The 27,352-nt window shown below is 40.4% G+C and overlaps 1 protein-coding gene across 9 annotated transcripts in view; it reads left to right on the top strand.

Moving 5' to 3' along the window:
- The window catches only part of plcb4a (phospholipase C, beta 4a), a 572,877-nt gene that overhangs the window by 162,183 nt on the left and 383,342 nt on the right, over positions 1–27,352 (top strand). For 8 of the 9 annotated variants that reach the window (XM_063056176.1, XM_063056174.1, XM_063056175.1 and 5 more), the window contains one exon: positions 24,814–24,879. The exons of the other annotated variant lie outside the window; for it this stretch is intronic. The gene's annotated coding sequence lies outside the window, so the exon portion shown is untranslated. The remainder of the gene's footprint in view (positions 1–24,813; positions 24,880–27,352) is intronic. 9 annotated transcript variants of the gene reach the window in all.

The following is a 27,352-nucleotide window of genomic DNA, read 5'->3' as shown; positions in this document are numbered from 1 at the left end:
GGTTGGTGTCAAGCCAGGCTCTGGGTATTGAGGAGTCTGATGGCTTGGGGGAAGAAACTGTTACATAGTCTGGTCATGAGAGCCCGAATGCTTTGGTGCCTTTTTCCAGATGGCAGGAGGGAGGAGTGTTTATATGAGGGGTGCATAGGGTCCTTCATAATGCTGTTTGCTTTGCGGATGCAGCATGTGGTGTAAACGTCTGTGATGGCAGGAAGAGAGACCCCGTTGATCTTCTCAGCTGACCTCACTATCCACTGCAGGGTCTTGCGATCTGAGACAGTGCAATTTCCGAACCAGGCCGTGATGCAGCTGCTCAGAATGCTCTCAATACAACCTCTGTAGAATGTGGTGAGGATGGAGGGTGGGAGATGGGCTTTTCTCAGCCTTCGCAGAAAGTAGAGACGCTGAATATTTCATCTTTTGGAAGTAAATAGTAGATCAACTGATTAAGTGGTGTCAAAACAACAACTTTGCACTCTACACCAGCAAGACTATGGACTTCAGGAAGGGGAGGTCCAGAGAACGCACAACAATCCTCATTGAGGGGTCAGTGGTGGAAAGGGTGAGCAGCTTCATATCACAGGAGATCTATCCTGGGCTTCAACATCACAGGAGATCAGTCCTGGGCCCAATACATCAATGCAGTCACAAAGAATGCACGTCAGCAGCTACACTTCATTAGCAGTTTGAGAAGATTTGATATGTCACCAAATACTTGAAAATTTCTATAGATGTTCAGTTGACATCATTCTGACTGGTTGCATCACTGCTTTGTAGACTCAAGACAGTTTTATTACAGACACAACCCTCCAGTCATTGAGGCTATCTCAAAAGACGATTCCTTATGGAGGCAGCATTCATCATTAAGGACCCTCACCATCCTGGGCATCCCCTCTTCTCGTTATTACCATTGTGGAGGGGGTATAGGACGCAAGGGCTCACATTCAAAGTTTTAGGATCAGCTTCTTCCCCTTACCTTCAGATTTCTGATGACAAACAATAAAGGGCCCAGCACTGATCCCTGCAGTACACTAGTCACAGGCTTCCAGTCAGAGAAGTGACCATCTACTACCACTCTGTAGCTTCTCCTGCAAAGCCTATGCCTAATCCAATGTACTACCTCATCTTGAATGCCAAGTGACTGAATCTTCTTGACCAACCTCCTATGTGGGATCTTGTCAAAAGCCTGGGCTATAATATTCTGGTTTATTATTAGAGCCTTTCTTAAACAATGGTACAACGTTAACTATCCTTCACTCCTCTGGCACTTTATCCATGGCTAAGGATGTTTTAAATATTTGTGCTAGCCTCCCAAAGGGTCTCTGGGGATTTAACCACCCTAATTTGCCTCAAGACATCAAACACCACCTCTGTAATCTGTATCGGGTCCATGACCATGCTGGATTACCAGGAGGTCTCTTTTATCAGAAGTAAAGAAGGGGAAAAAAATAAATTGGTGGATTAATTGAGCCATCAGTTAATCGGAGTGGTTGCTTATTTCAGACAACCTCTGAAAGTAAAAACTAATCAAGAATATAGCTGGGATTTCCTTCATTTATTTGGGACATTATGCCCTTTAATTGGGATTGGAGACTGTTGCTGAAGAGTTTCTGACTAGCATCAGTTGCGTGCACATGTGTGGCTGTTAGACATTACACTGTGCTAAGAGCGAATTATTTTTAAATAGTCAGTGCATGTGTGTGTTCAAAAAGCGGTGATTTTTGTCACTGGTAGTTCATGGAAAATAAGCAGTAAGATAATTCAGAGCTGTTTTGTTCACTGTGGTTTCAAGCATTGGAGATGCCAGAAATGTCCAGGGGTGAAAATAAAATGATTTCACTGCTAAAGGTTAGGAACTATGAAGAATTTGAAGGTATCTACAACCATCTTGAATGGTTATAATGAAAATGAAGATTCGGCAGATACAATTGTTGAAAGCATTGTATGAAGGTTGTCCATGAAGGCCCTAGATGTCTCTGCTGATTTTGTTCATTTGCAGTCAATCAAAATAATATGGCCGCATATTCTGGATGAATTCCATTGTTCATATCGATTGGGAACTAATACATAGTTTATAGTACTGTATTGGTAGTGTTCTAATTTGTTCTGTATTTAATTTAAATATATAATTTGTTACTCACTTAAATGGTAGTTAGTCATTTTTAAAAAATACATTTTAACTATTTCCATGAATTTTAGCTTATTGGGGCAGCTGCTTAATTGGACCAAAATGTACTTGCTCCGATATGTCCCAATTAACCAGAATTCACTGGGTCCCTTTCCTACTCCTTGTATGCTGACATTAAAAGGGATTGTTTTGTTTCAATTAAAGCCCAAAAGTTGGGTTGATCATGCGAGAAGTAGCGAAACCAAGATTCAGATGTTCTATAAATGTGCAAAGGACCAATATCATAAACTACTGGACTACATGCATGTAATATTCTTCGCACAAAGCATTAAAAATATCAAATATCAGTTTGTGTTAAAAAGTTGATTTGGAATTAAGCATACAGTGCTCAAAGATGTGTAAAGGTTATGAAACTACCTGTTTGAGAGTATGATAAAGTTAAGGAATTATTACCTCAAAAATCCATCTGCAGTTCTCCTGCACAGCTTTGGGGAAGGCAGGTGGATGTGGGTGGTTGATCAATCTGCTCTCAGGTAAAAGATTAGTCATTAAGTGTTTTAATGAATCTCTGTGCCTATATTGAAACAGATTTCTTATTTTTCCCATTGCATCAATGGTGCATTAATGCTCATAAGTCCAGCAGACAAATTAATTCTGAAGAGCTGGATCAGAAAGCCAGTAAGTGCACCTGTTTGTTTCTGTTAATGTGGCTAAGATCTACCACGTCTGTGTCAAATTTGACCGCTCATTCCCTTCACTCTTTAATTGCTCCATTTGTCAGGCTCCTCTACTATGTCTTCTCTTTCAGCTAGACTCTACTCTCCAATCTCCCTTACTCGTGTTTTTGATTTCCCCCATGATCTCTATCCTACCAATCTGATGAACAATTGCGTAGCAGTGAAGCTGGTCATCAGGTGGTACAGCTTAAGGACTTCAAATTGTGCCTGCAGAATAACTGGCTAACCCTATTTCCAGATGTCCTTGTGAAAAGGCCTTCCCAGCTCACCTCATGACCCAGTGAATATCTGGCCCTATGCAACAACCAGTTGCTCCTACAGCACAGCGGTCCCCAACCACCGGGCCGCAAAGCATGTGCTACCGGCTGCGAGGAAACGATATGATTTAGCGATATGAGTCTGCTGCACCTTTCCGCATTCCCCGTCACGCCCACTGTTGAGCCATTACGCATGCGAGGTCATTATCCACGCGTCATCGATGTCAGCGCAGGAAGGAGATCAACTCCTCGAGCTTGCGAATGACGGCGGGCTGAAAAATATGTTTGACATAACATCTCTGCCGGTATTCTGGATCAAAGTCAAGGCTAAATATTCTGAGATAGCCATCAAAGCACTGAAAACGTTGCTTCCATTTCCAACATTTTTCTCCGAAGCAGAGCTTTCTGCAATGAATGAAATGAAAACTAAATTGCAGAATAGACTGGACATAAGGAACCCCCTTCGAGTATCGCTGTCTCCCGTCTCCCCTCGATTGGACAGTCTTGTTGCAGGAAAACAAGCCCAGGGCACCCACTGATTCAGCGATATTGGTGTGTTGCAATGATTTTATGTGTTCATACGGGGAAAATATGTCCTGTGTGTTTAATATCCAAATGTGACTTAAAATGTTATGATGCTATTGACTTACTTATATAACCATATAACGGTTACAGCACGGAAACAGGCCATCTGGCCCTTCTAGTCCGTGCCGAACGCTATTCTCACCTAGTCCCACCGACCTGCACTCAGCCCATAACCCTTCATTCCTTTCCTGTCCATATACCTATCCAATTTTTCTTTACATAATAATATTGAACCTGCCTCTACCACTTCTACTGGAAGTTCGTTCAATACTTACTTCAAGCTCCCCGTCCTCCCCTGATAATTGACTTATCACTATATTCATGCCAGGAAAATATGCACTGTGTGTTTAATATTAAATTTGTTAGGTGAACCCTTTTAGAAACGAAATTAAGTGTATTAGGCACCTATCACCTATACTCCAGTCGTGATTAACATCACCCCCCCCACCCCAAACAGAATCGCCAAAAACGATTTGCAGGAAAAAAATCGGCACGTACACTGGTGCCTGCGCAAGACTTCATGGTCATTGTAGTCTTTCTCGGGGTAAACACGATGTATTTGACTGCTACTCTTGTCGGTTGGCAACCCTACCCCCACCCTGGTCGGCCGGTCCGCAAGAATATTGTCAATAATAAACCGGTCCGCAGTGCAAAAAAGGTTGGGGACCCCTGTTATAGTGCAAATAGAATTTAGTTCATAATCAAACTCTCAAGTACAAAATGTCTTTGTAGACTAAATATTATGCCAAACTCGAGAACAAAAAATGTTTGACAAAGATTCACTGACAGATAATAAGGGAGGAATTGTGAAGTAATGGAATCTGTATTTCTGTACCAGTGTTGGTTCTTCTGTTGCACTGGAGGATACCAGCACATCCAAGATTTCATATCCCATATTGTTTACAAGAAGGTGATGAAGCTACTTTAACAAAACTTATCAGATGGAAATTCAAGGACTTTGAGTCATTGTGAATTTCAGTGGTACTGATTTACCTGATCAAACATGGTATTGCTAGATATTTCCCCTCTACTTGGTAGTAGCATCAAAGTGTGATACAGTAAGGTTGGTGCTGATCAGCTATTATCTAATTGAATCATGGGATGGCTTTGGGAGCCTTCAGAGATCTGCAATACTGCAGTATGTCCTATCCTATGACATCAAGCTAGCTTGAGGCTACTTGGCAAACGTAGTATCTATAATGAAGCTCTTTGCACCTGCAGCTATGAATTGAATTGACTTTATTACTTACATCCTTCAAATACATGAGTAAAAATCTCTGTTACGTCTCCATTCAAATGTGCAATTATAGTAATTTATAATAAATATTATATACAATAGGATAGTCAATATAACATAGAAACACAATAGCATCAGCATGAATTAATCAGTCTGATGACCTGGTGGAAGAAGCTGTCCCAGAGCCTGTTGGTCCTGGCTTTTATGCTGTGGTACCGTTTCCCGGATGGTAGCAGCTGGAACAGTTTGTGGTTGGGGTGACTCGGGTCTCCAATGATCCTTTGGGGCCTTGTTACACACCTTTCTTTGTAAATGTCCTGAATGGATCACATCACATCACATCTACAGATTCTCTGGGCTGTCCATACCATTCTCTGCTGAGACCTGCGATTGAGGGAAGTGCAGTTCCTATACCAGGCAGTGATGCAGCCAGTCAGGATGCTTTCAGTCGTGCCCCTGTAGAAAGTCTTTTGAATTTAGGGGGCCATACCAAATTTCTTCAACCGTCTGAGGTGAAAGAGGCGCTGTTACGCCTTTTTCACCACACAACCGGTATGTACATACCACGTGAAATCTTTGGTGATGTTCATGCCGAGGAACTTAAAACTGTTCACCCACTCAACTCCAGATCCGTTTATGTCTATACGGGTTAGCCTGACTCCATTCCTCTTGTAGTCCACAGCCAACTCCCTTGTTTGCGACTTTGAGGGAGAGGTTGTTTTCTTGACACCACTGTGTCAGGGCGATGACTTCCTCTCTGTAGGCTGCCTTATTATTATTTGAGATTAGGCCAATCACTGTAGAGTTGTCAGCAAATTTAATTAGCAGGTTTGAACTGTGGGTGGCAACACAGTCATGGGTATCAAGAGAGTAAAGGAGGGGGCTTAGTACACAGCCCTGAGGGGCACCTGTGTTGAGGGGCAGAGGTGAGGGAGCCCGCTCTTAGCACCTGCCGGTGATCTGGCAGGAAGTCCCAAATCCAGTTGCACGAGCCAGGGTGAAGGTTGGATGAAACTTGTGACCCCATCTGTGAACTCTGAGACATCCTCACCATGGACGGCATTCCAGTCAATGTCATCAAAGCAGTTCTGCAGCAGGGAGGCCGACAGGTCAGACCAACAGTGGACGGTTTTAACTATGACCGCCTCTTGTTTCAGCTTCTGCCTGTACTTCGGCACCAGAAAATGGAGGAGTGATCTGATTTTCCAAACGGAAAACTGCCTGCCCTTTGCTCTCTCATGACTTACTGGTTTCTTTCAAAATCAATTTGTGTCATGCACTTGACTGGCTGCCTTAAGTGGCCATTCAGTGCACTGGTTTGTATAAGGAATGTTTGTCAGAATTTTTTATCCACTTTAAGCCATCTAGCAATGTACCTTCTAAAAGGATCTGTGCTTTGTACATTTTCCATTATCATTAACCTGGCCAGATATTTGCTACTAATTTCCTTTGGTGCCTGATTGCATATGTCACACTTGTAGCTCTTGAAAATCAGTAACGTTGGATAAAAATGTCCCATTTCAATTTTTGCTATGCCTTCAGTGAGACCCTCTCAGTAGTTTGCCTGGCTTACCGGCTCTCAAGCATTTTGTGTCTCTAGCCCTTCCGTCAGCAAACATCCTGCTTTATCCTCTTCCATGTCGCTGTGTTTCCGTTCTGTTTTATTTCCTAGATCTAATGATATATTTCGTCTTTAGAAATGTTCTCACATAGTTCACAGTCAAATTGCAAATCACAAATATTGAACTCTCCAACATATCTAACATGTTTACCACCTGCCTTTCTTATGACTTGGAATGATCTGTCCTTATTTACTTCGCACGAAATCACTGACCCATGTCTTTGTCAAATACATCCCAAAATTGATGCCAGTGCAGAATCTGTAATGGAAAAAATGCTAGAAATACTGTGGAAAGAAAAGCAGTTAATGTTTCAGGCTATAAGAACACAAGAATTAGCAGTAGGAGTCAGCCATCTGGCCCATTGAACCCACTCAGTTAGTTATTCAATAAATCATGGCTGATCTGGCCGTGGACTCAGCTGCATCTAGCTGCTATATCCCCATAACCTTTAATTTCCCTGCTGTGCAAAAGTATGTCTAACGGTGTCTTATATATATTTAATGAGGTAACCTCTACTGCTTCCCTTGGAAATTCACTACTCTCTGGGAAAAGCAGTTTCTCCTCTCTCCATCCTAAATCTATTTCCTTGAGTCTTGAGGTGGTGTCTCCTAGTTCTTGTCTCACCTACAAATAGAAACAATTTTTTGCCTCAATCTTATCTATCCCTATTTCCCCTTCTTCCATCATCACTTTAGCTGCCACTCTCTGCTTTATACATTTAAAAAATCTTTTGCTATCTGTTTTTATATTTTGTGCTAGTTTATAGTTTGCTTGCTTTGTGGTTCTTCGTTACTTTTCAAAGTTTTCCCAATCTTCCAGTTTCCCACAATACTCCTGGCAACTTTGTATTAAGCTTTTGTTGAACACCATGAAAAATCTCTTAAGTCTTCCACTGTTCATCAACCTATATAACCAGTCTTCCCAATCTCTACTAGCCAGCTCCTCCTTCATCCCGTTGTAGCATCCCTTGTTTAGAGCTAATACGTGGTTTTAGATTGAACTATTGCACCCTCCATTTGTATGAGAAATTCAGTCATACGATGATCACTCTTCCAAGAAGATCCTTAGCTATAAGATCGTTAATGTTACTGGTCTCATTGCACAAAATCAGATCAAAGGCATAATTATCCCTTGTGGGTTACTAATATGCTGTTCAAAAAACGATTGTGCATGCATTCTATTAAGTCTTCCTCAAGACTGCCTCAACCAGCTCGATTCATCCAATCTCTGTGCAAATTGAAGTCCCCAAGGACAACTGCTGTTCCATTCTTGCATGCATCAGCTGTTTCTTGATTTATTGCCTGTGCTACTGTAATGATATTAATTGGTGGCCTATAGGCAACTCTCACCACTTTTTTTTCTTCCTCTTTACTATTCCTGAAACTCCACCCAGGTGGGTTCACCATTCTGCTTCTTAGATTTTATATTGTTTATATCTCATTCATTCTTAATTAAGCACCGTACCCCACTTCCCTTACCTTCACCCTGCAACCACGTTTCTGTAATGCCCATTACTTAATACCCCTTTGTAATGAATTTTGACACAAGTTCTCTGACCTTGTTTCAGAGATCCTCCAGAGAAAACTACAGACCTGTTGCTCCCTGCATTATGAAATAAAGAGCTACCAAAACATATCCTTTTATTGACGACAGTAACTTTACTGTTTGTCATGTCCAAGTATAACAATGTATCACAAATTGCGCTGTATAGTACAAAATAATTCTGAAAGGAATCAACACAGGGTCTCAGTTTCACATCGTATTCAAAATTGGCCACTTCTGATAGTTAAAGTCTCCCCAGCAAATCCCACTTCAGTCTCTGCATGCACTGAAATGCCATCCAAGTTACTCAAATCTCTAGTGGATTTGGACATAGTTGCAATTCTGAATCTTGAACCTATTTGGGCAAGAAAGAAGCGTGATACAGTTAAGGCCAGTGTTATCCTTTTATGTCTGCACTTTGTTTGGAAGTCACAAGGCTGGTCCATAGCTTAATGATGAATGCATTGTTATAATGGAAAGTATGGAAAGTACAGCATGTTGCCCTATAATTTGCAAGTCTTTAAATCAACCTGCCACTTGAACAGTGAAATAAAATTAAATGTCATCACTGCTGTTGAGGGACAGATGAGCCTTGGCAATTGAAACTTTGACGGGCTTGACATTTACTGCAGACATTTGATCTGAATGAGGGAATTGCCGAGCAAACTTAAGCCTTCAGTTCATTTAAATATTGTTCGTCGTTTGGATCCTGCAGGGCTAAGTACTAATGACAAATTAATAATATGAAGCAGATTTTGTCAAGGTTAGCTGCCCCTCCATTCAAGTGGTTATTAATTCTGAAAATGTGCACTGTGGACAATGTGTGAAAATTGTGTGCACGGTTACTGTAGCTGACCGCTGATTTGTGAATGCAAGTTCTCCAAGATAATTGATCTCATGGGCACATGCCACTTCATTCAATTGTCACTTGTTATGGGTGTTTCTCCCAAATTTCAACTCAGCACATTGGCACTGGTTTTGTTTAACTTTGTATGTAAGTAAAGTTAACGCAATGCTGTACTGTAATCCTGTATTTCTAACACTGTGCCTCCAGTTCAGCAATAGGGGTAGAGCTTAAAAATTTGCAGAGTACGTATCGCTTAATCTGCCAGTTAATGCATGCTGTGAAACTTTTATATGATGCAAAGATGGAACTTTTCATTAATTTATTAAATCATACTCCCACAGAGCTGACTGAAGCCTGATTAAATTTTTTAGAATTGCCGTCAGGTCTTTGAGGACATGGGAAACCTAACAGCAGAAAATAGATGAAAGGAGTTGGTACCAGTGGGTAAAACGGAAAGCGAAGAATGGAAAATAAATTGAGAAGGGAAAGAGAGTGTTACAGAATGCTGAAATGGTACAACACAGGACTGGTCTGTTTGATAGCTGTCAGAAGAGTTCTTATTAAGGATATGGTAATTGGCACTCTTCCCAAGTTGTCTGGTCTATGTGCTTAACAGTTTATAAAATGCACTTGAATTTAGTTGCAGATGTGAAGTAACCTTAAGGAGGCTGAAATGGTAAGATTGTCATTTAGGAGGTAGGTGGCCCAAAGACATACTTGGAGGGTACAGCCCAGATCCTGACCCGGATCTGGGCCGTACCCTCCAAATATCCAGACCTGCCTCTCGTTTTTTTCTTGGACTGCCTTACTTTCCATTTTCTATTTTCTAGTTATGATTTATAATTTAAATTTTTAATATTTACTATTGATTTGTAATCCAGGGAGTGGGAAGCGCAGAATCAAATATCACTGTGGTGATTATACGTTCTAGTATCAATTGTTTGGCGACAATGAAGTTTAAAGTACTGGACTGATTTTCGAGTTCTACAAGTGTATTCCTGAGACCCACAAAGGTCTAAACCCACTGTCGCTGTTCACCATGTATTCCTCCTCATTAACCGAGCAGACAAAATGGCCTGATAGACCAGCATGAGGTCTGTTGGGATGACATGATTTTCAAAGCTTGAGACTGACATGCCTTATCAGGTAACAAGGAAATAACCGTGACAATGAGATTGCCAGTGCACTTTGTGTTATTGCAAACAATAAAAGTAAGCAAATAACATTCAAAACTGAAGTTCATGGAAGTGAGTGCACAGGCCATGAAGCCAATCATCACTGCAGCCAATTCAGGCACCTATTAGTTGCATTGGCCACAGCCTCAGTTCAGCGCAGAGACAAGTAAACCTCGCGGAGCAGCGAGTTGAACGCCAGCCTGTCCCTCGCCTCCAGCCCTGACACCCTGACTTTTTCAATCTGACCTGCTGCTTAAGTTGTCCAAACCTTAGGACTTTCCTCATTCTCTGAGAGTCTGTAATGTAATCTACAGAATGTTAACCCAATAGGACAATTTGTTGTTTAAATAATGTGAGATTTGCATCTCCTGCAGCAACGTGCAAGTTGTTGTTATTGCAGAGCAGCCAGCTGGCCCCACTGAGACTGTTGACCGGCATCCTCAAGGGAAATGACCTTTGGGTGGCACTTTCTCAACAGACCTTTGCACAGCCAGCAGTGATTCTTAGGACTTCCCAGAGCAGTTAAGGCAGAGATCTCTTTCCACTAACTTTCTTATATTTCCAGTATTTGTTTTGCTTTTAGATTTGTAACATCTGCAGTTTTTTAAAATTTGTTTTAGATGTATACTATAGTACTCTGCTTTTCTGCGTACATTGTAATGCTGAATATTTTAAAAAAATAGTTCTTCATGACCTGTTTGCATTCATTCATCATGTTTTGCACACCAGCTTAACTGATGTGCTATCTGGTCCCTTATAGGATGTCTCAGGAGGTCCATAGAACTGCAATGAGCATTATCATTCCTTGTTTTTATATTTATTGTCAGGTAAGGTCTTTCTCAGATGAAGCCAATTTATAAGTTGGAACATTGGTCCAAGATGCATTTTTCACGTAAGAGAACACAAGCATTAATCATTTGGTTTGATGATGATATTCACTTTTAGAGTTGGATCTCAGTGTAACAAAATAGTTTTAATCAAAATTATTGAAGCATTTGTCTGGTTGGGTGATAGAAAAGAAGAGAAAGATAAACCACTTAACTGCAGTAAAGTATTACCCTGGTGGTTGAATGTACCTTCTGCTAGTAAATTTATTTTGTTACTAATTTCTTTTCTCTGATTTTTTGGCTTAGTGCCTTTTCTTTATGTAATTATGTCCAGTAGATTACAGTGAATATTGAGCCAAGAGTGGCAACTAAGTAACTGCTTTGCCTCCCAGTGGAAATGACAAAGATCAAGTACTAAGTATTAATTGCTTGGTACGAGCTAGTTAAGCCCAATTAAAACTTGTTTATTTGAATGCCAGTTCTTCTTGTGGAATCCTCTGATGCATTTGTTTAATAGCCTTGGCTGCTGCATGATTTTATGGGTGATCAGGTACAATCTTTTAGGATTTTATTGAAGTTGATGAAGAGTGATACTGGCAGGTGGAATGCTGCCATTCCAATTGCTCTCATGAGTTTCCCACCTGATTAGGGTAAAGTTACCTAATTACTTTGAAACAGAGTTAAATACTTATTTATAAATATTTATTTTATACACAATTGCAAAGAGAGATTTATTGTTGCATTCTAACAGACTTTCCCCTTAGAAATAAAAGTGAGATTTAATTAATAAAATGCAACACGTCCTCTGGATGTTACAAAACTTAACTGACCTTTGAAATCTCGTCACTGTTGTAATGTAGGGAAATGCCTCAATCAACTTGTGCACAGCTACCATTATAAAAATAAAAGCAAGTTAAGCAAATTATGCATTTTAGTGGGAGTAGTCGAGGGATTTAGTGTTGGCTAGCGTGATTCACTTTACTGCTCTTGAAATATTGCATTAGCGTGTATGTGACGACTATTGAAACACTATTTCAAAGAAGAAAACAACCCAATGCTTTTGTTTCAATAAAGCTAACTCAACCATTGACCTTGTTCTCAATACGACAGTGAAAATAGTTGAAGTGGAATGCCACTGAAGTCCTGATGCTCCAAGTCTATTCCACAATGTGTCCAGTATTACTGAAATGTAATGTTGGGTTTGAAAGTGATGTCCATCTTCTCAGGGAACTGTGGGTCATGTCTACTAGAATGTGTCTGGGATGTGAATACACTTTGCTATTCACTTAAGTCTCCTGTGACATTAGGGTATCATCTTCAATTTCTCAAAGGTGACCAGGATAGCAATGGAAGAATGCTTATATGGATTTGCACTAAGGAAAAATGCTATCCGTCCAGTCCCTGGAGATGTTCCAAAAATGGTAATTGTAAAAGCATCCAGTCAAAAACTGTGTGAGTATCATTGAAATATATTAGAAATAGAGGACGAGCATTGGAAATGAACAGTGCAACTGAGAAGCAGTTCATGCAATGCAAGACTTAGTGAAATTACTAACTACAGTAAATGCTCATTTATCTAGTATTTATGCATCTGGAATTCTCATGCAAATAGAAAGCATTTCTGAACATGTAAAGACTTGACTTGGAATACAGCAAATAAAAGGGATTTAGTTTGTCTCAATATTTGAGCTTTGCTTAGGCTATGTGTTGAGATCTGTGTATCGTCTGCATAAGTGTTTTGCTTTTATGAAAATAAGCCCCAAACATTATCGTGCATGATGAAAGTGAAAAGACATTGTTAGTTTATTCACAGTTATGCAATGTCGGTGCAGTTGTAGGCTGATTAGGGGCAGCATCCTGTTTGAAGATTTGGCATTTCATTTTATAGTTAATTCAGTCATTCATATAATTTATTTTTGATGTATTTTAGAGAGAGATAATTTAACCTTTGACCCTTACCTTGGTCAGCTGACTTAGATGAGGTAAATGCCACATGGATCCTAATTAATTCAAACTACTCTCAACTTTATTGTCTCATTGCCAATATGCTCGCAAGTTATTTTGATGCCAGATCAGCAGTTCCTGATTGCATTTCTTCCTTTAGAACCCTTACTCACCCAAACTACTTAACTCCCCTTACAACACTGAAATAGGGGATACCCCATTGGCCAAATGATTGATCCTCCTCCTCCCTGGCCAGATATGGGTGTTTTCCTTGTGATAGTTAGTCTCACTACCCTACTTAAGAATCTTTTTTTTTACTCTTACCAGTTCTGTGCCATTCTGTTTCAATTCAAATGCTTCTGATTTATTGGGTTAGTCTATGTCCAATTTTCATTGACTCTAGCCTAAGGCTACAAGTAGCATTGCCTCCTTGCTCTTCTCCCAAACATGGAAATGCTTCTGATGTTATTCCTTTCTTTTTCCTGAATTTGGCCATTTCGCACCAGTTGCATCCAGTGCAAGTCAGTCGATGGTTATTTCAGTTCAAAGACACGAAGAAATACATCTGAGATAGACCTATTTAGATTTTTTCCTACCTTAATAAAGGGCGTCCCACAAATAGAATAATGGTACAGAAGAGTGAGTGGCTGTGGAAGTGATGCAGGGGGTAGGGTTTCAGATTTCTGGATGATTGGGATCTCTTCTGGGAAGCTATGACCTGTACGAAAAGGACAGGTTACACCTGACTCGAGAGGGACCAATATCCATACAGGCAGGTTTGTTGGGGAGGGCTTAAACTAAGTTGTTGGGGGGGGGTGGGGTAGGGAATGAGGGTGATAAAGCTGAGGAGGGGGTAGTTGGTATAAAAGTAGATGCAGTGTGTAATGAGACCATGAGGAAGGACAGGCAGATGATAGGGTAAAATTACAGTCAGTGGAATGAGTTGAAGTGTGACATGGAGGCAAAATTGAAAAGGTTGATGAATACAGGACCAAAGGCTTTATATTTGAATGCACACTGTATGTGGAATAAGGTTCAGTTAGAGATGCGTTTGTGGTTATCACTGAGTCGTGGCTAAAGGAGATCATAGTTGGCAGAGTAACATCGAAGGATGCAGCTTGTATCGAAAGGAGAGCCGGGTAGGCAGAGGGGGTGGGGTAACTCTGTCGGTAAAAAGTGAAATCAAATCCTTCGAAAGAGGTGACATTAGAAGAATTAGCCAGCCAATAACATCAAAGAGAATACCAAAAGTTTATTCAGATATGTGAAGAGTGAAATAAAGAAGAGAATGGATATTGGACTGCTGGAGAGGTTGTAATCGGGGACAAAAGCGCAGATGAACTTATGTATTTTGCGTCAGTGTTCTCCGTGGAAGACACTAGCAGTAATCCAGATGTTCGAGAGTGTCGGGGTGGGGGGGGGGGTGGCAGAAAAGTGAGTGTAGTTGCTCTTGCTAAGGAGAAAGTGCTTGGGAAGCTGAAATGTCTGAAGGTACATAAATGAGATGGTTTACAGCCTGGGGTTCTGAAAGTGGTAGCTGAAAAGATTGTGGAGGCATTAGTAATAATCTTTCAAGAATCTCCAGACCGGAAAATTGCAAATAATTCTTCATGTTTTAAGAAGGGAGGAGGATAGAAGAAAGGAAATTATAGACCAATTAGCCTGACAAATAGTTGTGAAGATATTTCAGGGTACTTGCTGGCACGTGATAAGGTAAGCCACATGATAAAATAGGTCGAAATCAGCAAGGTTTACTTGAGGGGAAATCTTGCCGAGAAAACAGTTGGAATTCTTTGTGGAAATAACAGGCAGGACAGACAAAGGAGAATCAGTGAATATTCTTTATTTCCATTTTCTGAAGGCCTTTGACAAGATGCTGCATATGATACATTGATACAATGCCTATAAAAAGTATTCACTCCTCCTCGGAAGTTTTCATGTTCTATTCCTTTACAACATTGTATCACAATGGAGTTAATTTGGCTTGTTTTGACATTGATCAACAGAAAAAGACACTTTCATGTCAAAGTGAAAACAGTCCTCTACAAACTGATCTAAAAAAATTACAAGAATAAAACACAAAATAATTAATTGTGTAAGTATTCAATCTTTTTAATATGACACACCAAATCACCACTGGTGCAGCCAATTGGTTTTAGAAATCACATGATTAGTTAGATTGGTCGACGTTTCGGGCCGGAACCCTTCATCAGGACTGTAGAGGGAAGGGGCAGAGGCCCTATAAAGAAGGTGGGGGGAGGGTGGGAAGGAGAAGGCTGGTAGGTTCCAGGGGAAAAACCAGTAAGGGAAAAGACAAAGGGGTGAGGGAGGGGAAGCAGGGAAGTGATAGGCAGGAAAGGTGAAGAAGGAATAGGGGAAAACACAATGGGTAGTAGAAGGAGGCGGAACCATGAGGGAGGTGGTAGGCAGCTGGGGGAGCAGGCAGAGTGACATAGGGATAGGGGAAGGGAGGGGGAGGGAATTACCGGAAATTGGAGAATTCTAAGTTCATACCAAGGAGCTGGAGACTACCTAGATGGTATATGAGGTGTTGCTCCTCCAACCTGAGTTTAGCCTCATCATGGCAGTAGAGGAGGCCATGTATGGATATATCTGAATGGGAATGGGAAGCAGAGTTGAAGTGGGCGGCTACTGGGAGATCCTGTCTGTTTTGGCAGACGGAGCGGAGGTGCTCGATGAAATGGTCCCCCAATCTGTGTCGGGTTTCACTGATGTAGAGGAGGCTGCACCGGGAGCACCGGATGCAACAGATGACCCCAAAAGACTCACAAGTGAAGTGTTGCCTCACTTGGAAGGACTGTTTGGGGCCCTGAATGGTAGCAAGAGAGGAGGTGTAGGGACAGGTGTAGCACTTGCGCTTGCAGGGATAAGTGCCAGGTGGGAGATCCGTGGGGAGGGACATGTGGACCAGAGAGTCGCAGAGGGACCGATCCCTGCGGAAGGCGGAAAGGGGTGGAGAGGGAAAGATGTGCTTAGTGGTGGGGTCCTGTTGAAGGTGGCGGAAGTTGCGGAGGATAATGTGTTGGATCCGGAGGCTAGTGCGGTGGTAGGTGAGGACAAGGAGAACACTGTCCCTGTTGTGGTGGCGGGAAGATGGGGTGAGAGCCGAAGTGCGGGAAATGGAGGAGATGCGGGTGAGGGCATCATTGATGACAGCGGAAGGGAAACCACGATCCTTAAAGAAAGAGGACATTTGAGATGTCCTGGAATGGAAAACCTCATCCTTGGAGCAGATGCGGCGGAGACGGAGGAACTGGGAATAGGGAATGGCATCTTTGCATGTGGCGGGGTGGGAAGAGGTATAGTTGAGGTAGTTATGAGAGTCAGACACACGGATGCTGCCCGACCTGCTGAGTTCCTCCAGTGTGTTGTGAGTGTTGCTTTGACCCCACCATCTGCAGAGTATTTTGATCAGTTAAATGGAGATCGCCTCCACAAGGTCCAGCTGCTGGTGAATCGGTATCTTGGTAAAAAAACACCATGAAGACAAAAGAATACTCTAAGCAACTGCACGAAAAGGGAATTGAAAAGCACAAGCCAGGTGATGGATACAAGAAAATTTCCAAGTCACTGACTATCCCTTGGCGTACAGTTAAGTCAATCATCAAGAAATGGAAAGATTATGGCGCAGCTGTTCATCTTCCTAGAGAAATCCTCAGAAACAGAGTGACCGTGTCAGAATGTGACTAGGGAGGGAGGACACCAAAGGACTTATGACAGCTCTGGATGAGTTAGAAGCTTCAGTGACTGAGATGGGAGAGACTACGCATACAACTGTTGCCCAGGTGCTTCACCAGTCACAGCTTTATGGGAGAGTGGCAAAGAGAAAGCCACTGTTGAAAAAACTCTCATGAAATCTCAGCTAGAGTTTGCCTGAAGGCATGTGGGAGACTCTGAAGTCAGCTGGATGAAGTTTCTATGTTCTGATGAAAGGCTTGCTAAGGTAGAGGGTAAAATGAATACAACAAAATACAGGGAAATCCTGGAGAAAAACCTGATGCAGACTGCAAGAGAACTGTGACTTGGGAGAGTGAACCCAAGCATAAAGCCAAAGCTACACAGGAATAACTTAATAACAACAAAGTTAATGTCCTGGAGTCGGCCAACTCAGAGTCCAGACCTCAATTCAATTGAGAATTTGTGGCTGGACTCGAAAAGGGCTGTTCACTCACCATCTCCAAACAATCTGACAGAGCTTGAGCAGTTTTGTAAAGAAGAATGGGGGAAAAATTGCAGTGTTCAGATGTGCAAAGTTGATGGAGACCTATGCACACAGACTCAAGGCTGTAATTGCTATCAAAGATGCATCTACTAAATACTAATTTGAAGGGGGTTGAGTAATTATGCAATCAATTATTTTGTGTTTAATAATTGTAATACACTTTGACCAGTTTGTAGAAGTTTGCTTTCACTTTGACATGAAAGGGTATTTTCTGTTGATCAGTGTCAAAACAAGCCAAATTAAATCTGTTGTGATTCAATGTTGTAAAACAATAAAACATGAAACCTTCCAAGGGGAGTGAATACTTTTTATAGACACTGTAGGTAGAGGGGCAAGTAGTGGTGAGGAAGCAGGGAGTCTGCAGGAGGACTTGGACATATTTGGAAGAATGGGCAAAGAATTGGCAGACCGTGTACAGTATAGAGGGGTGTATGGTCATCCACTTTGGTAGAAGGAATGAAGGTGTAGACTATATTCTAGTTTGGAGAGGGTCCAGAGGAGGTTCACAAAAGGATTAATGTTTGAAGAGAATTTGATGGCTCAGGGCCTGTACTTGCTGGAATTTTGAAGAATGAAAAGGCATCTCATTGAAACGTATGTTGAAAGGCCTAGATAGAGTGGATGTGGAGAGGATGTTTCCTATAGTGGGTGAGTCTCGGACCAGAGGACACAGCCTCGGAATACAGGGACGTCCATTTAGAAGAAAGATGAGAAGGAATTTATTTAGACAGAGGGACGTGAATCTATGGAATTCATTGCCATGGACAGCTGTGGAGGTCATATCAGTGAGTATATTTAATGCGGAGGTTGATAGGTTCTTGGTTAGTCAGGGTGCCAAAGGTTATGGGAAAAGGTAGGAGAATGGGGCTGAGAGCGGTAATAAATCAGACATGATGGAATGGTGGAGCAGACTCAATGGGCTAAGTGGATTAATTCTACTCCTATATCTTATGATCTTATGGTGTAACTTATTTGAAAATTATCTTTGATTCAGCAGATTACACTGGACTGGACAAGAAATTTTTTCAAGTGTTGCTTCCTCAGAATTTTTTATGATTATGATGAACCGCTTGAAACTGAACACAAATAAATCATGTAGGAAATGGAGAGCCAAGAAACTAACTTTTATCGTATATAATGTGTTTAATTGCATAACGGTGCTGACGCTTTGCAATAGTTCAACTAAGCTAAAAAGTTTTGTTGATGCTTTTATTTGTACTTAGTGTTTGCGGCTTCATGCTTAAGTGTCCAACAATAATCAGCCGGCATTGATGGATTTCAGTTCCCCTGATACTGTTTCTCCATTACCGCAATGTTCTGGTGAAACCTTTCACCATGCTTATCCCTGACGGTGCCAAGATTTGCAGAGAAGCAGTCTAAATGGGAGTGCACAAAATGAATCTTCAGAGGTGCATTTATTATCAAAACATGCAACTCTGAAATTCTTCTCCAGATAGCAACAAAACCAAGAAAGTAAAGAATGGTAGCACGTTCATCAGCACCTCCCCCCAGACCCTCCTCCCCAGAAAAAAAACAAACAAAAATAGAATAGGCACATCGACCCCCAAATTCTCCTCCCCGGCGTATAAAGAAAGAACAAGATGAAAGATATGGAATGTAAAAAACTGTAAATTTAAAAAAATAAGTCTATGGTACAAGTCCATATCCAAAGTGCAAGAAACCTGGGTAACATTCTCCAGCCACAGTGACAGTCCTTTCCCTTTCCATAGCAGAGAGATTCCCACCAGCAATCAAAAGGTAGTCTCCCTTCACCGGACCAGAGCGATTCCCACCAGCAACTTCTACAAATACCCTTTTTGTGCAAGGCCTTGGAGATTGTGGAGCCATGAACTTCATCTCCAGTTGTAGCCACTGACTTCTGCAGCTCACTCAGAGTGACTGTTAGTGTCACAGTAGCCTCCCTTACAAGTGTCATTCGTCAGCGACTAAGTTTAGAGGGGCGGCCTGACTGAGGCAGTGTGGCTGTGCTTTTGTATTTTTTCCGCTTTTTCGCGATGGATTGCACTGAATTCCAAAGCCTGTTCAGTGCCTTTGAGATGTTCTTGTACCCTTCCCAGGATTTGTGCTTTTCTGTTATCACTTCCAGGTTTTTTGGGCTATGGTTTTGGCAACAGAACTACTTTTAAAAATTCTTTTGCCTAAACGAAACCATCTGCTGCAGAGCGCTGAATGTGGTTCAAGTGCAAGTTTATTGTCATTCAACCATACACATGTATCCAGCTAAACAAAACATTGTTCCTCTGGGGCTAAGGTGCAAAACAGAGTACATATAGTCACACACAGCACATATAGTTATGATCCAGTATGTACAGTCACAAAACAATATCAGCAAAAGTCCCTGTGTGGCATGTCCTGAAGATTGATCAAGCATGGGATGTTGTTCTAGAGCCACATTTCTGCAAGAATGAGCGCTCAGTACTTCCAGTTCTTGCCCAGCGTCAGTGTAGACAAAGGTAATCCAGTTTGTTTCAGGGAACAAGTATTGTAGAGCAGTATTGATGGGAGAGCTGAAAGTTTTAATTTGAATCCCTTATGCTGGTTTTCTAATTAAATTTTTTTTCTGCACATCCCTTCTTTTCAGACTAGGACAAACATACTTGCAGTCATCTCCAAAATATCCGAGTATACAAGAGCTGAGGAAGCCTCAGGTCTCTTTTATATTTAGCGAAGTCTTTATTTGCCAAATAGCTCTTCTTCCTCATGCAGCTCAGTGAATATAAAAGAATAGAGGAATATCTGTTGAAGGATTCATGGCAGGTCCTTTAACTCAATGTTATTTTCTAGCCTTATCCTTAAATTCATTTAATGCTCAGTAATTTGACCTCTCGCTTGAATGAACACAATGACTCATCAGCTCATCAGCAGGGGAAATGACCAAAGTTTCATCATATGAAGAAGTTTTTTTGTCTCTCAGTTCTAAACGTTCTTCCCCTAATTTTGAAACTCTGCCCTAGTCCTAGACTACTCATTCACGGGAAATGTCCTCCCTGCACCTGACCTGTCAAAACCTTGTAGGTATTTTCCCAGCCATCGATAATAGGCTAATGTGTCAACAATACACTGTATTTCCCCTGTCTCTTAAAAAGCAGATTCACATTTTCAGTCTTTCAATCTGCAGAAACAACTCTAGAATCTATAGAATTTGGGATGATGATTACCAGAGCTACCTCTTTCAAATTCCATAGTGTAAATCATTAGACCCATTAGGATTTATCAGCTATTAGGTTAAACAATGCCTTCAGTCCTCTTTATAAAAACTAATATTTAGTTACCCCTTGATCCTTGTTCTTGACTGTCCCTGGATGTTTCAAAATATATGCCCCCAGCCAGAAATAAAAACAAAAGGCCAGTAATTTTTATGGTGGCAATGACTTTTTCCTGAATATGGAGATCACAAATCTGAACCTTATTCACTTGACACAGACATTGTCCCAGCAAATGATAACCCATGCATGGACAAATAAGCATACCAGTAAGGTGCTTTTCCCTTAATCCTGTGCATCTAAGTTACTGGATCACTTGAATAAGGCCAGAGACAATGATACATAAGACATGGCATTACTAGTCCCTGTGCTTTTTCCTTCTGTGAACAGAGTCATGTTATTCTGGCTATTCATTCCATTGACTGAATTTCTGTGTTACTAATCTGGCACCTCATCAATAAATGTAGAAAGAAAATGAGAGGGAAATATGAATACAGAGATAACATGCTTTATTGATATTCTTTTTGAATACTCCAGTTCGCACAGCAGTGTCAGTGACCACAGCCCTCCTACACTAATTGGTTTCTTTTTTTCAGCCCACCAGAGTGTTTGGCCTGAATTAGAATCATGCTGGTGTTTGCTAATGATTTGCATAATCGGTGGCGTTGCTGCCAGATAGTCCAAATGTGTAGGAATTTGCTCCAAATTACAGAGTGTTTATTCAAAATCAGAATTTGTAGTCTTAGTTTAAAAATAATAAATGTCAATATTCACTGAAACATTCAAGGAATATTGCATTCAGGAATGAGTGAAGAATAAATGAATTAAGGTAGCAATTCTGCCTGATGCAAATAGTTGAAAATATACTATAGAAGATAAGGAATTTTAATAACTTAGAATTAGATGGTTTTGGAATGGGAAGTACATACAGTAAATATATACATTTGAAGTGTACTTGGATTTGGTTTTGAAAATCAAAAAGAAGCAGATGCTGGAAATATGAAGCAAGAAGAATTGGAAACACTCAGCAGTTCACACAGCATCCGTGGAAAGAGAAACAAAAGCCTGGACTTGAAGCATTTACTCTCTTCTGCTTTCCACTGCTGCTGCTTGACCTGCTGTGTGTTTCTATCATTCCCTGTTGTTTTATTTGATTCTTCTACAGATAGTCAAGATTTAGGATATTGTTCTCTGATGTTTGCTGAAACCCTACTGGCCTTGACACAACACTGGTGTTATGTATCACTGGAATCATCAACATGAAAATGATGGTAACTGTCAATCAGTCAAATTTAATGGAAATTAAAAACAGAAAACCTACAGCACCCTACAGGCTGTTCGGCCCACGATGCTGTGCAGAACATGTACTTGCTTTAGAAATTACCTAGGGTTACCCATAGCCCTCTATTTTTCTAAACTCTATGTGCCTGTCCAGGAGTCTCTCAGAAGACCCTATTGCATCCACCTCCACCACTGTTGCCAGCAGCCCATTCCAAGCAATCAACACTCTCTGTGCAAAAAAACCTACCCCTGACATCTCCTCTGTACCTAATTCCAAGCACCTTAAAACTGTGCCCTCCCCTGTTAGCCATTTCAGCCCTGGGAAAAAGCCTCTGACTATTTGCACGATCAATGCCTCTCATCATCTCATTAGACACAGTTTTTGATAAGAAATGTATTTGGAATCTTTTGAGGGCATGCAGATGAGTTAAGAAGCTGGCAGGTGATAAATTGATAGCCAAATGTTGGAAGACTACTTAAAAGGAGAATGACAGAAGATGGGATAAATGGGATGTTCAGTGCAAGAGTTGAAGCCAAGAGGATTTGAATAATGTAAAGGCAAATGCTGCTAGGTACAGGGTGATATTAATGTGACTGGTTTACAATGAACAAAGTGGGCTTAGTGGCGATGAACATTGCAAGAGCCAGAATTGTTATCTGAAATTGTTTAACTTAATATTGAGCGGAAAGGTGATTTTATAAAGAGCTATAGAGTAATACAGCATGGAAACAAGCCATTTGGCCCAACTTGCCCAGGCGGACAGTTGTACCCACCAAGGTAGTCTTATTTGCAATCCCTTATCTAATCAAAAGGTGATGTTATGTATCTCATATTTGCATTATGCTCCAAAGGATAGTGGAAGAGATTATTGATTATCATAAGAGTGGGCAAAGAGTTGAAATGCATGCTTGTTTTTTGAGTCGAGGTATTCTGCTGACCCAACTGCTGATGCTGTCCAGACTGTAGAGGAGAAGTCGATCTTAAATGATGCATTTACTAAGTGGGGGGAGTGGGCTGGTGGGAGACAATTTTGTTTCACCTAAAGAGTTTCTATGCAGTGATTGAGGAAGGGAGATAAAATAGTAGGATTACACCTCTTCTACATGCATGAGAAGGTGGCAAAGAAATTAGAGTGCATGTTAGGGCTGGTGAAGGAGTTAACTAATGTATGAAGGAGGGAAGTGTCTCCTTAGAATGCTGAACAGGGAAGAAAAGAGTGTTTGGTGGCATTGCCATTATGCAGATGCAAAAAATGGGAAAAGATACATTGATAAATTTGGAGACTGATAGAGTGAAAGTTGGATACAACCAGAATCCTGTTATGGTTTTCAGAGAGACGTGAAAGGAAATGCAGGATATGAAATGGGAATGGTCAAGAATCTTGTTAACGATGGTAGAGAGGAATTCTTGTATGACGATAACATAGCTCAGGTCAGAAGTGAAAATATGGTAAGTGAGATAAACAGAAAAGATGTATCTGAGATAGGGAAACTAGGTAAATGGAATAGAGTTTGCACAGGAAGCTAAATGGAAGGAAATATAGTCATGGTAGCTGTGGGAATCAATAGGCATGTAGTGAATATTATTTTCTACCTTACCTCCAGAAATGGAGGTAAATAAGTTGAGGAGTTGTTGGTAAGAATCGAGGAATTTCCATGTGAATAAGGAATTAAAGTGTAGATGAAATTTTGTTGTTCGGGGTGAAAGCAAAAAACGTAATTGATATCAGCTTTTATTTTCTTGGAAGGCACGTACAGTATTGAGGGAAAATTTGTCTTGCAGTGACAAATTCAATTAGAAAAAGGAAGATTGTAGTGAAGCATACTGAATTTGCTTATCAGCATGAAAGATTGGGAATGTCCTTTCTGTATCTCTCTTGTTAAGTGGAGGAGGTGTAGAGTTGAAGAGTGATTGGATGACCATGGTGAAAATACAACTGATGGGAGCAGGAAAGTGGAAAGAATGAAGAACATGTGAGAAACTGGAGAACATGTCACAGAATGAATTAATCTCTGCAAGATGGACCTTGGATCAGCAAATAATAAATGTTAACTGCTACAATGAAGTTGTGAGGTATATGGATCTTGTTCACCCTTCCCCACACTTACTCCTTTGCTCTAGCTTCCATAGTGGTTTCGTCTTATTTATTTGAGGTGGAGTTGCTTTGTGAGTTTTTTTTTAATATGACTAACATTGAAGAACTCCAGGTAGGTTATATTTCTTAAATTTCACTGACATCAGCCTACCTCAGATTAATTGTTAGAATGGTGATTTCTTGTATTAGAAAAATGTAATTTAGTTTGATTGATAATTGTTGCAAATGGGGTGTGGCCAGAAAGGGGATAGGACTAAAGCATGTAAACGGGAAGGTTGCTGCTGGATCAGTGGTTTGAGTTTGTCCTGGGAAGAAAGTTCATAACTTGAGCATAAGGGAGCTAATTCTGAAAATTTTCATTAAATTTGCTGTCCAAATGAGCAACAGACAATTCAAACAGGATCTACCTTGGAATACTATTTATTGTCCATTGGTTGATTTTTAACTATATTGTGGGCTGACTTTGTTGGAAGAGATTTCAGAAATGAGCTTTAGCAATCTGCCATCCTGACTTGCATGAGCCTATTGATCTGTGTGCAGCATCTGTGAGAAACTGATACTTTGCTAAGCATAAACATGACAGCTTTCAAACTGACCCAATTCTGAAAATGAATGGAAGTTGGTTCAAAGTACTGGTTGGATCAAGAAAGTCCTGTTACTAACAGTTTATTTTGTTAAATATTTATGTTTTTGATGTTCATACTGTGGTTTTACTGATTAGGTTGGCTTCCTTACTGAGGTTTGCGTTATGTTAACTATTGTTGGGACTTGACCACACATAACTGATGATAACTACATCTATTTCATGAATTGGTTAAGTCACTATTATTTGAACTTGCCAAAAATAAATGTAAGCTGACAATGGTTTTGAAGCCAATCTTGGTCTCTACTCTTCAATTAAAACAAAATTTAATTTTCTTGAATGTCAGATGATGTTTTTGAAATGTAATACAGTGAATTTGATTCTACAAAAGGCTACTGGTGTAAAGCTTGTAATTATGTGCATTTGTTTTTAGAGACATCTTTACAGAGTATATTTTCATTGAATCTTGTTTTGAATTTTTACAGAGAAAAACAACCCATGACACATTTGAAAAAGTTAAACAGATTCATCCAAGCATAGTACATTTTTAGGTAAGCAACATTTAAAAAAAAATCAAAGAGATAACAGCTTTCAAGCATTTGTCCTTGGTTTTAACAGAAGGTGCTAGAAAAACTCAGCAGGTCAGGTAGAACTGAAAATGGGTGTTCAGTCTAAAATGTTAACTACGTATTTCTATGGATTCTACTTGATCTGCTGAGTGTTTTTAACATTTTCTCTTTTTGTTTCAGAATTACATCTACAGCTTACTTTTGATTTCCTTAGCTATTGTTAGCTGTAACGCTGCTGTTGCTGTACATTATGCACAAAGCATTGTGCAGTTCGGTTCTTCTTTGTCTGTTTTAGCTATCTGTTGGCATTGAATGTTCTGTTTGGCAAATCCTTGGGGTAGGGCAGCTTGAAATAAGCAATTGCTCTGCGTGCACAATGCTGAATAAAATGCTGTTCCAAGGTCCTATGTGTGCTCATGCCTGCTCCCCACAGACTTGGTTTGGTACATATTTATTGCGATGGGAGGAATTTCTTTTACCATCACATGAAAATTTTGCTGTGTATCCACCTGAAATGAAAGTTCCAACATAACCTCAGATTGGAAAATTATGGTCCTGAACTTGGTGACTGAATTTCACTTGAAGGTCTACCAGGACAAATCAATTAGGGGTTTTGAGGATTTGTATTGCTTCCAATAAAAGCAATGTAGAACAGTACTAACTTCTGGGCTTCTGGAATTCATGTCCTGAGCGTAACTTCCAGTCCCTAACTGTGCATTGGCTCTGACTCCTAGGAATTAGTTTTTGCCTGGCATTCATTTGCCTCCTGTGTTAAATGAGCTGTAGTCAGAAAAGGAGCCAAGTTTAGTCGAGGTTAACTTGGACCAGTACGAATTGTTCAAAACTTCCTGTATTGAAAACCAGGCTAAAACAGTGTTTTTTATGTCCTGTTCTTTGGTGTTTGAAATAGAGCAGGATTATGATAATCTTCACTCTTTTAATGTAGAAGTCATGCAGGCAGTTAAATTATGGTACTTTACTCATCAATATTTTGTTAGAGCATCTGCTGTTATAAGCAACAAAAAGCATTCTTTAATTGCAACTGGTGTGACCTCAATATACTGGAGTAACCAATGTTGGCAGATTAACTGAAATTATCCTTAAATGGTAAGTTTCCTCGTCAATACCTCTGCACTAAAATAAGTAAGCCAAAAGTAATCTGGCAGTTTCTCATCCTCCATTTTTACAGGCATGCCTGACTGCAGATGTGTAGCATTTTCAAATTAGCTAATTCTATTGAAAGGAAATTAAAATTTTGTGAAATAAGGTACAAATGTGTGTTTCAATGAAAGTTTCTTGAGTAGCCGTGATTATGAACATAATTTAGTGCTTCTTCCAAAGTTATAATATGAGATGCTGAGGTGCCTTGTCCCTTTCAAGTAGGCTCCCTTGAATACCAGCAGCTATTGTTTGGGAGCTGTTTTGGGTACAAGTTGCTGGAGTGTTTTTTTAAGGAAAAGTTTGCCCACGTGTCAGCAAAAGCTATCTTTTCAAAGACATTAGTTCTTCAGAAATCCAGATGCTAATAAGTAGACTATAAGAAACAAAGATGAATGGGGGATCTCTACAGAATAGGTGACCTTTGAATCTTTGAAAGGTATGGTAGCAAAAGACCTTTGCTTGACTTTTGAAGTGATTTTCTTTAGTGTCTCTCACTGAGAATTTTTTCAAACCTTGTCAATTTTTCTCTTTCAGTATTTCCCTTTTCAATGACATTATTTCATTTCTGTAAATGCAGCCTTGATTGTAGGAACTCAGTGCAAAATGCATAATCTTCATATTCTTTGGTCTTCTAACAATCAATTTAACTGCAGTGCTGTGATGTTGAGAATTGTAATATTTACAATACACTAAGGAAAACAATTTCTCCTCATTTAAGAACTTAAGAAATAGGAGCAGGAGTAGGCCAATTGGCCTGTGGAGCCTGCTTCACCATTCAATAAGATCATGGCTGATCTGACCATGGACTCCTCTCCACCAGCCTACCTTTTTCCTGATAATCCTCAATTCCCCAACTATGCAAAAAAGTTTATACAACCTTGTCTTAAATATATTTACTGAGGTAGTTTCCACAGCTTAATTGGGCAGATAATTCCACATATTTGCCTCTCTTTTGGGAAAAGCAGTTCCTCGTCTTCTGTGTCTTAAATTTACTTCCCCAAATCTTGAGGCTATATCCCCTGGTTTTAGTCTCACTTACCAGTGGAAACCACTTTCCTGCCTCTCCCTTATCTATCCCTTCCATTATTTTATATGTTTCTCTCAGATCTCCTCTCATCCTTCTGAATTCCAGCAAGTACAGTCCCAGGTGACCTTGCCCTCTGATTTGAGCTAATACCCCAAATTAAGTAAGAAAAGGATGTATCCTCTCTGTTAACCTTTCAAATTCCTGTACGTCTCAATGCAATAACCTCTCAGTTTTATAAGTTCTGTTGTGTTTGGTTAATTCCCTCTG

This window comes from Mobula hypostoma, chromosome 8 (genome assembly GCF_963921235.1).
Source record: "Mobula hypostoma chromosome 8, sMobHyp1.1, whole genome shotgun sequence".
NCBI classification, from domain to species: domain Eukaryota; kingdom Metazoa; phylum Chordata; class Chondrichthyes; order Myliobatiformes; family Myliobatidae; genus Mobula; species Mobula hypostoma.
This window is presented reverse-complemented; position numbering and strand designations above follow the sequence as displayed.